Raw genomic sequence first — 11,657 nt, 5'->3', positions numbered from 1 at the left:
GTGTTCAGAAAACCTCTGTTAGCTGGGAAGGCACGTGGCTGGTGTCTGCTCCAAAGTTCTGGTTTCAAGATGGCTTTCTCCTAAGATGTTCCTCTCTAGGCTGTAGTTCCTCAAAAATGTCACTCTTAGTTGCTCTTGGGGTGTTTGTCCTCTCTTAGCTTCTCCGGAGCAAGAGTCTGCTTTCAATGGCCGTGTTCAAGTTGTCTCTCAGCTGCAGGTACTCTCTCAGCTTCTGTGTGTATTCTTCAAAGTGTCCCTCTTGGCTGTAGCAAGCTTGCTCCTTCTGTCTGAACTTATATACTGCTCCAGTGATTTAATTCAGACCCACCCAGAATGGGTGGGGCAACACCTCCATGGAAATTATCCAATCAGAGTCATCACCCACAGTTGAGTGGGGCACATCTCCATGGAAATACTCAAAGAATTACAATCTAATCAACACTGATATGTCTGCCTACACAAGATTACATCAAAGATAATGGCGTTTGGGGGGACATAATACATTCAAACCAGCACAGAAAGTAAGTCTCTCTCTAAAACATCCACTCATTGGTTGTAAACAGTTTTTGGGGAAAAGGATGCATAAAGGGCATGTATGGTCCTTGAGTGCCGTGATCAACACCAGGTGTGTTAGCAGCAGTGACTTGAGGATTTCAGGGAGAGGAACACGAGGTAGGGGTGGCCAGGGGAGACACAGATGGGCACAATCAGATGGTGACTGTGGCAGAAACTACTATTTGTCTATGAATATCCATTCTCCTTTTTATCCATAGTAACATAACCCCAGATTCTTAGCCAGGCATATGAGTCCCAGGAAGAAAAACTAAATTTCCTAATCTCCCTGGCAGCTATGGTGACTATGTGACTAAGTTCTGACCAATAAGAAATAAGCAGGAGCTCCTGGGAAATTTCTGTTGTAGGGCAACCTTCCATTTCTCATCTCCTTTTTTCTCCCCTAACCCCTCCCGCTTCTCCTCCTAGAGCTCCCTCTTATTGAGCTTTTAATAAGAGTTAGGCCCTTGAACCCTTATTTCTCTTTCTGCTCCTCGCTGTGTCTGATAGATTTGAAAATTCAAAGTGACCCAAGTCTAATAATTTAGGGAGTGATGACCTATATTCAGGATTTAGTTTGAAGTTGCAAGCTAGAAAGGAGATGTGCTGGTGAACATTTTTGTGGAGGATGATGGACACCTGGAGGATGATGGACCAGTGAGGTTCAGGGAGCTCAAAGAAGCCTGGGTCTCTGGGGCAGAGTCTGTTCACCCAAGTGTTTTGCAAATGGAACCTGAATAGAATTGGCAGGTGTCACTTCCAGGTGTGGCTCATTAGAATGCACACTCATCGGTCTGTGCCCTTCCCCCAACAGCTGGCTACATGCAGGGGATTCTGAGGCTTTAGGGAACAACAGAACCACAAGAGGGAAGGAATCTGTGTCCCTCATTCCTTGAATACATTTGTCAAATGTGTTCATTTAATACATGCTTGTTAGAGCCTTGCAATGTGCAGGAGCCACATGGAGGAAAGCTGCCTGCTACTCAGGAACACTTGCATCGGACTGTTAAATAACCAGAAGAAAAACTCCTATTCTGTTAAGGAGTTAATACTTAGGGGCTTGTTTGTCATAGCAGCTAGCATTGACCCTAACTCACAATAGCTCTTAAGACCTTAGTGGAACATACTTGGCTTATTAGCCTTAGACTGCCCAAATCTGGGCTTATATATAAGAAAGAAATAAACCATTCTTCTTGCTTTCTATTTGTTGTTTCTAATACATCTGTAATTTCTATTTATTAGATTGGGGTTTTCTGCTATATACAGATGACTCTAATCTTAACAAAGAGAGTGACAATTGCCTCAGTCCCTCAATATGTATAGCCACCTTTGCTTGTTACCCATGTATTGTTCCAGTATGTTTCTGACTTTTGACCCTTGGGGTTTCCAATAAATTTAGTCTGCCAGCTTTTACCCTCAGAGCCTCCAAAGTACCGCTTATTCCAAGGATGCCCATTGGTACCAACAGTCCTGGCTACTTCAGGCACCAGCCCTTGTGCCTGGAAGGCTTGGGCACCCTGTTCTCCTGACCTGCAAAAATCCACACTGGCCTGATGGATGACCCTGTCAGTGTGTGATTTATGACAGAGGCCTTTCAGGTGGTGATCTTCCCAATACACAATTTGATAACTTGATCTCCACAACTTTTTATAACTCCACTGGGCACATTTGGATTAACAAACAAACATGCCACCTAAGCTCACAACGACTCTTTGACCATGCCTTAAACATTCCATATGGTTGAAGCCAATCTAGCTGAAGGCAGTGTGATACTATGAACCAGGGTGTCACTCACTTTTAGGCCTTAAAAATCTTGCCCTTCCTCTGCAATAGCTTCTGAGGAGCTTGGCATGGACGTTGGAGCTGGCGGCTTAGACTGAGCACTTCACTTAATGCTACAGAGACAACCAGTCCCATCTCCCCTTCTCTGGACAACCGCCATGGTTAGACCTCAACTCTGGAGAACTCTTGCTTTGCCATAAGTGAGAATCTACTCTCACTGCTCTAGAAAGCTCCCGGGAACCAGATACCATGGACCTCTGAAAGGGTTGAGAGAGTCCCATCCTTCTCTAAATCAACCAGTCATGAAGTGTTGGAAAGAGGACAAACTGCAGGTCAGAAATCCAAGTTCAAATTCCAAGTCTGCCAAGATACTAGGTATGCAAGTTTTTCCAAGTTATATAGTTTTCTCCAACACTCAGTTTCCTCATGCAAAACATGGGACTTATTCCTACCTCATGTGACCTAGAAATCTTGAATATAAAATCTTCTGTAAATGTAGTTATTTTGGAACATAGATTCAAGTTCTCTTGCCCCAGAAAATTCTGTATGGCTCAACACAGGTCAGTCTTCATTCTCATTCATCCTTCCATCTCAACCAACAAAGCTCTGAAACCTTCTGTCAGGTTGGAATCCCAGCTCTGCCATTTAGCAAGGTGTGCAACTTGTTCAAACAATTTAACCTCAGTATGCTGTGTTGCCTCGTCTTTAAAGGGGGATGGTAATAGCACCAATCCCCTAGGATGGTTGTGGGGCTTAAATGAGTTCAAGTACGTGAACATGGAGAGAAGAGTTGAGCACATTGAAGTATTCAGTAAATTATTATCAGAGGAAGCGATTACTTGTTGGTTTATCTCACCTCCCTGTTGGGACTGAGTGCTCCTTGGGGCTTGAAACCTTGTGTCTTTAGCAGCCACAAACTTCCATTTGTTGTTCAACCTAGTCCTCAGGGTACTCCATGAATTCCTGTGGACTCACTTGCTCTTGCAAGGAAAACACAGGCTGTGGCCACTTTCCAGGCTGAGAAATCACTGGCCACACTTCAGCCTCTCTGAGCCTCAGGTCCCATCTGTGAACTGATAAAGCCCTAAAGCTCACCCGGAGGGCTGGTCCAGTCTGTTACCGGAAAGGAAATCTCACTGCTGAACCATCACTTGCCTCCCCAGGGTCCAGAAGATGGACTCCATTTTTCAATGTTTCCTCCTCTTTCCTTGAGTGAGCATCCACAACCAACCCTGTACTCGGGGCTCAAACATTTAGATGAAGCTTTAACATCACTGGGGAACAACGTGTATTCTGCTCTCAAAGATGCAAACCATCAGTCCCCTATACTATTTTTTTTTACATTATGACAATTCAACTTTTTCTTTCTCACAATCCCAGAAAATCACTGGGAACTATATCTTCTCAGCTTTCGTCATCTTTGAGGACTATTTGGTTTCTAATAATATGTCAAACACCCATTTAACCGATAGCTAACCAGCCATCAGATGTCACCTAGGAGACCTGTTCTATCGTTTTTATATCCACAGGGGGAGCAAAGTAACAAGAAGTTAGGGGGAAACACTAGAAACAGCAATGACGCATATTAAATAAAAATGCAACCAGACTTGATTGCAAGTGTTATCCTCATTTTACAAGCATGAACCCCACACTTTCATTAACCCCGGCTAACAGGATAGCAGCTTGTCTAACTGAAGTGCTGGGGAGCTTGTCAAAGCCCACCTTAATGGAAAAGGCAGGGCCACCTACCATGAACTTCTCTGGGTGATTTCATTCTTCCGCAGTGCTCAAATGTAAATGACCGTGTTTACCAGGATGAGAATGGTGATTTTTAATGAAGTCCTGCTAGTGGCACACAAGGACAAGTAATTTGTGCACAGTTGAACTCAGGAGAGTGGGGAAAATAACCAGAGATATTGTATTTCTGTTTTAAAGTTTCTGTATAGATGTCTTGGGCCAAAGTTAGTACAGTTAATATTCTCCTTTTCTTTTGATTTTGTGTCCGTGGTAGAGAAAACCTTTGTTCCTGTGCCTAATGTGGTAAACAAAATCATACTGTATGCAGTGAGAAGAAAAGTGAAATAAGAAGCATTGATGAATGTATTGAGGGGTGTAAACTTGCTGGCCAGCATGTGGTTTTTGTGAAGTGAATGCATGGATATGAGGACCCTAATTACTGCTTTTGATTTATAAAATATGGTGAATATAGAGAATGTTGCAGTGCAGATCTGGCTGTATCTCAAAGAAGCTTTAGAAGTAAGTACAGACATTCCTATGTATGTGGCATTACATAAAAAATCATTAAGTAAAGCAAGGCAATTTTTAATACCTTATTGAAGGGAGCTAGAGGCTGATTACTTTTGTTGTTGTTAGTGGTGGGGTTGTTGTTCTATATTGGGGATTGGCAAACTACAGCCTGTGGGCCAAATGTGGCCCACTGCTTGTCATTGGTCAATAAAGTTTTATTGGAAAAAAGCCATATTGATTCACTTATGTGTTGTCTATGGCTCCTTCCATGCCACAGTGGCAGAGTTAGCTGGTTGTGACAGAGACCTATAGCCTGCAAAGCTTAAAGTATTTACTATTTGGTCCTTCACAGAAAAAGCTCACTGATCCCTGTTCTATTGCAAACAGTTATTTCAGAGGAAGTCAATGTGCCATTGATGAAGTGAAGGGCAGGTGAGTCAACAAAAGAAAAAGCCACATATGCCAAGATTAGGGTCTACACTGGTGTGATGGTTAGGTTCATGTGTCAACTTGGCCAGGTGATGGTACCCAGCTGTCTCGTCAGACAAGCACTGGCCTAACCATTGCTGCGAGGACATCTGTGGCTGGTTTATTAAATCATCAGTCAATTGGCTGCAGCTGTGACTGATGACTTAGTGAAGGGCGTGTCTTCCACAATGAGAGAATGCAGTTGGCTGGATTTAATCCAATCAATCAGTTGAAGGCTTTTAAGTGAGACAGAGAAAGGACCTTCACTTCTTCTGCGGCTGACCGGCGAAGCGTTTCCCCTGAGGAGTTGGTCGAAGTTGCCAGTTCATTTCCTGAGGAGTTCATCGAACACGTTCGTCGAAGTTGCCAGTTCGTTTCCTGAGAAGTTCGTCGAACATCTTCATCAGAGTTGCCAGTTTGCTGCCTGCCCTATGGAATTTGGACTCGTGCATCCCCACGGTTGCGTGAGACACTTTTATAAATCTTATATTCACAAATATCTCTCATTGATTCTGTTTCCCTAGAGAACCCAAACTAATACAACTGGGGAAAACGGGGCCCTCAATTAGGAGGTGGGTTCCAGTGTGAACAGGGAGTAGAGAGGGCTGTGTGGGTTGAGATTTCATCCTTTAATAAGTAGTCTACACAGAGTATAAATCTAAATGGAAATACTTGGGTACAAAGAGAAATTACCATGTAGGTTTTTATAGAGGTATTAAATATTGTATCAACTCATGGAATGTCTGACTCACAAATAAATCATGTCAAAATCAGAACTCCAGCAGAGCAAAACATCTCTTTGGAAGTTCAAACATGAGAGGAAAGGATCCTAACTTCCTCGCACAGACAGGAGGGGTTAATTTTAAGCAGGTGGATTTGCTCGCTTTAAAGGCTTTGTGTGGAGGTCATCCCCTACATTTGTACTGTTGCTACAAATCGAGGGAAAAGGCACACAGAGCATTTTTCTTGAACCGAATGGAACCATTGCCCAATAGGGTTCATTACGTTAGGCCAGTGCCTACCTGTTCATTCATTCCGTGTTTGGATTCAGTAGCCCAGTGGGTCATAAGGCAGGTGCTGGTCATGGATTTCACTGGCTATGGGGATCTTTGAATCCCCAAAGGTGAGGCTGTGAGATTGCCCTGGGTAGACATGAAATAGTGAAATAGTGTGACTATTCATGTAGCAAGAACTTGTCAACTCAGCGAGTCCAACGTCTGCACCTTCTTAGTCAGAAAAAGGTGATTTCTAGTTCAAAAAGTCCTAGTAAAACTTTCACTGCTGCTTTCCTTTTCCTGTTCTCTTAGTGATAACCGAGCCTATACTGGGCAGTGACGGAGCCACGTGCTCAGCAATGACAGCCGCCACCACTGCGGTGATAATAGCTAACACTTATCCAAGCATGGCCCTGCTAGCTTTAAACAGACTCCTTTAATCCACCCTACAGCAGTACATCCTGGCGCCAGAGTCCATGTTCTTAATTTTGTTTTAATGGACCGCAGGTACACAGAATTGGGTTAATTATAATCCTGGTACATGACGCACTCTCTCATGGGTCCTCTTTTATTTACTTATGAATTTACAAATTGTCTTAAATAAACACACACACATGCACGCACACACAGTCTCTTAATTTGGGTTCCCACAGGGACAGACCCTGAGACAGGGTTTGAGTCCAGATGGTTTATCGGGGAGGTGCAGGAGAGTAGGGGAAGTGAGACAGGGAAAAGAAGGCTGAAAATAAAGGGTACATTCTTGACTAGCAACCACAGATGTCAATGGAGCTTACTCCTGTGAGCAAACTCTGGGAAGCACATGCCTCAGAATTGTCCAGTGCATCCCAGGGGTGGGGGAGTGGGGGCATTTATACACCAACTCCTGGCAGTGGTCGACAGATGCTGAGGAGTAGGGTAGGGGTGGGGGGCCCTTAGGGGCAGAGACTCAGATCCTGGTAGTTCAAAGTTGTTTGGAGGACATGAAAAAGCAGGGGCTGATGCAGTGTTGCTCAACTTTTGTTACATTTTGCTTTTAATCATCACCATCTCTAAGGAGACTTTTGAAACATTTTTTCCTTTCTCCCCACCCTGCCCCAATTTTGATTCCATGGATATATCATATATCTGTTTATGTACCCTGAGTCTTTGGAGGGCCACAAACCATTATAATATCTAAGATTTTTTGCCTCCCCCAAGAACCACTTTTCTTCCTATTGGGGGCAGTAGCGCCCCTATTGGGAAGGCATGGCCAACGGGCAGTGTCATATATATGTATATATGTGTGTGTGTGTGTACATGCATGTGTGTGTGAATATGTATATATGCAAATACACATCAGGCCCCACGCCATGCCCTTTACTCTATCCCTGCTCATCGAAGTGACTACCTATTGGTGCAGGAATAGTGAACAATTAGGAACAGGAAGAGAAAACCTGCACCTCGTTTCATTCTTCTAGGCTAAGGAATCCCGTGGGGGGAGGAGAGCAAGAGATGGTAGATTTGAAGCAAATGATTAACTTTGATAATGCCCCATGGCAGACACGAAGCTCTGGTTTGCATTATTTTCAGGGATCTCCGCACAGTTTTTATTCCACCCCCCAAGGCAGCCCCGGCACAAGGCGATTAGGCGCCGCCTCAGTATTTTGTTGTTGTTTGGGAGGATGGGAACAGCCTCCCCTCAGCCTGAATCCCGCCACAATCTCACACCAATGTCAGGCTAACATCTCATGTTCCCGAGACGAAAAGCAGTTGAACAGATGGTGGCTGACACCTTTCTCAGGAATCCTGGAAACCCACCAGTCTACCCACTGAGGCATGAAATTTTTAAAAAGGGATCCGAAAATGTGGTATAGAGAGAAAAAGCACTGCGTGGGATAAGCCCAAGAGAAGCCCGCTCTTGTAGTAATGGAGCAGCGACTGCATCACAGCCAGGAGTTAGGAGCCAGGGGTTGGGGGCCGGTTACCTGCTCTGTCCAAGGCGAGAGGAGGCTGAGGTCAAATAGCATCCTGCCCAAGCCTGGTCACTGGGGACACTCCTTCCCCCAAAGATTCTGGAGATGAGTTAGAGTAAAGCATTCCAAATTTTTATGCTTGCCTTAAAATAACAGAATTTCTTCCAGGTTCTAAATGGAAGCTTAAGTTGTGAACATGAGATTATAGAAAAAAGTGAAGAGAAGAAAAGGAAAATCAATGCAATGTGGTCCACACATCTGCTTTTACCTTGAAAGAGCACAACATACTACAAATCTAGATCAAGACTTGAGTGCTGAAGAGGAAGCAAGGAAATTTTTCTGTTGTTTCTTTGATAGGGTAAGAAAAAGAAATCGAAGCAAAGAATGCCTTTGAGGGGAGAGGGAAATAGTAGCTTTAACCCATGAAAACCTTGGGAAAGTGTATATACTTGCTTTTATGCCAAATTATTTCACATTTTTAAATAAATGGGGCAATAATTGTACCATCTAACCCAAGACAACAGGCCGAATTCTCTCCCTTTTGTTAAAAACTGAGATGCAATATCTACATTATATTTAGTAGCAAGCTCATCTTTCAGCCTCAGTGACAATTTAGATACTAGAAATTAAACTATTCTGGCAAAGTTGCACATATTTTTAAGTTCCTACAAATTAAAGGCATTAGGACCATAAAAACCTTTATAGGAACAGCAGAGAATCCTAGAATATGGAACATACTGTTTTAGGACCAGGTGGAATCTTAAAGTGCATCAAACCAAATCAATCCCTTTACTTTAAAGAAGTAGAAACTGGCATCCGGAGAGACTGAGTAATTTATTTGAAATTATCAGCATGTTGGCAACAGACAAGGGGGAGAATTCAGGTTTCCTCCTTCTCTGTAGGGCTGTTTACTCCTCACAACACAAAATGAGAAAACTACCCCAGGTTTACTAAAAATCACACTAAATGGAAACCTGGGGCCCACAGGCTGGCATTTTAGATACTGTAAGATGGGAAATTTACTCAGCACTGTGAGAAGGGAGAAAACCACTGGCTTCAAATTGGCAGCAAATAGGGCTTGCTTTACATTTACCTACAGAGAATTGTCAGGTAGAGTCATCAAAATGATATCAGGAAATTCCCATGGCCCAAAACAAAACCCACAAACCTGCTCACCTGCCACACACCTGTTTTCAGATGCATGAAGATCAGTCATAAATGTTTCATTTCACAATTTTAAAAGACCTCCTATGCACATGGAAGTGACATGGTTATCCCAAATAAAGTCATATCTTAGAGCTGCAGACACAGAGTGGAAAGCAAGATGAAGCATTCGGGCCAAAATCTCTGTAGCAAAATGAAGAGCTGGGATCAGAATTAGCAAACATCCCTGATAACAGATCTATTTCCTGGAGCAGGTTTTGATAGAACCATAGGATCCCTGGGTTGGCAGAAAGCAAATTCAACACGGCTGAGATGATCTTTTGGAGTATACGAAGGAAATATCAGACTTTTTGTTTTTATTTTTATGTTAAAAATCTAAAAATAAATTGTTTCATTAGTATTTAATATCTGGCTAATACCACTGCTCTCCTTTGATCAAACATCACCAACATGTAAGGTATCAGGAATCTTGGGGAAAGAGTGTCTGCAGTATGGTGAGGTTTATGGGGACATTGTCTTTCATCATGATGTGTCACAATCTGAGAGTACCAGATTAAGTGGCTTCACACATTATAATACATAGTTCAGAGTAAACTAACTTTAACAAAATGGACAAGTGGAACCTCTGGATCTAGGTTATTTGGACTAACTCTCCCACTGAAAATATCACAAAGCGCAAAATAGAATATTTTTTTCAATTTTAAAACATCAAGAAATCGGAAACATTGTCAAGAATTACAAGGTAATTGACAGAAAAATTGGAACCCTGAGAATCCTTATTCTCATGGCATTTGTTGATCCAGGCACAGACAAGCAGTAGTTTTGACAACCTTTTGGGGCAAGAGGAACAGAAATCTAAAACATTAAGAAACCTTCCCCCAAATACACTGGGACTCCAAAGGGAAACAAGTAATCCAGAAGTAAACCAAACCCTGGAACAGATTTGCAACCCAAAGTAACATCAGTTGGGAGGACCAATGCCCTGCTAGCTGTGAATTGTGAATTTCATTCAAAGGAATCTCAGACTGTAGTGCTTTGAGGCACTCTGCAGAAACAAATGCAAATCCTTTTGTGAGGAATGGTCCTTCTTCCTAGATCTCAAACTATTCCTGATGACCAAAATCAGCACACAGCTGAAAGTAATCAAGCATAAAAGGAAGACAGGCACTATGAGTGAGAGCCAATGAGAACCAACAGAAATAAAACAGAAATATCCTTAAAGCCCTCATATATTGAAATTGTCAAACACAGATCATAAAACAAGTATGCTTACTACGTTTAAAGAAATTAAAGACAACCTTAAAAATATGTACAGAGGATAGGAAACTATAAAAAGTGACACAGAAGACTTGAAAAAGAACCAAATAAAATTTCTACAAACAAGAAGTTCAAGAATTGAAATTATGAACTCAATGTTTGCATATATAACCAAGGCAGACATGGCCAAAAAACAAACAAACAAAAAAAGAATTCAGTAAACTAAAAGATATGTTGGAAGGAATTTTCCAGAATGCAGCACAAAGACAAAAAGATGGAAAATATAGAATAGAGGATACAAGATATGAAAGATGAAATGAGAGGGTCTAACATCTATTTAAGCAAAGTTTCTGAAGGAGAATTTCTGTTTCTGTTCAGAGGCAATATTTGAAGAGATAATGACTGATAATTCAATAATGAGTCATTCTATAATCAATGTAATACTGATTTCCAAGAATAATAAATAAAGAAAGTCTAGATACATCCTAGTGAAACAGTAACACACCAAAAGCAAATAGAAATCTAAAAGAAGCCAGAGTAAAAAGATATACAGCCTTTTGAAGAATGGCAGACTGACAGCTGACTTCTCAACTGCAGCAATGACAATCTTAAAACAGTTGAATGATAACTTCAATAGGCTGATAAAAAATGGCTGCCAACCTAGGATTCTATACTCAGAGACGGTATCTTCCAAGAATGAGGGTAAAATAAAGATACTTGCAGGGGGAAAAACAAGCATTGTGAATTCACCATCAGTAGACCTTCAAAAAAAAAAAAAAAAAAAAAATTCTAAAGGCAGAAAGAAATTGAGCCCAGAGGGAAGATCAAAGTGATAAGAGGGAATAAATAGCCAAGAAAATGGGAAATATATGGGTAATTCTAAACAAACATTGACTTATATAATAATAATAATAATAATAATAATAATAGTGGAGTTTTGTGAGGTTAACAATAAAAATATAAATTAGAGAAAAATAGTGGCAGTGGCAATTCTCTTTTCATGCTCAGACTCTCCACATAATAATAGACAGTGTTAGCAGCAAAACCAGTAACAAGGTATCCCCACAAACCTTAAAATATAAGTGGGTGTGGACAAACTACCAATAACTCTAAGGTCTGCATGAAATTGGAGTCTGTGTAGGAAGGGAAGGAAGCAACAGAGTGGCAATTAGTAGAGGTGAAAACAGCAGAACCCCAAGAGCTAAAAGTAATTCATTGGAAACAACAACAGAGAACAGCA

The sequence above is a fragment of the Choloepus didactylus genome, chromosome 4, assembly GCF_015220235.1.
Source record: "Choloepus didactylus isolate mChoDid1 chromosome 4, mChoDid1.pri, whole genome shotgun sequence".
NCBI lineage: Eukaryota > Metazoa > Chordata > Mammalia > Pilosa > Megalonychidae > Choloepus > Choloepus didactylus.
Note: the sequence above shows the minus strand (reverse complement) of the source record.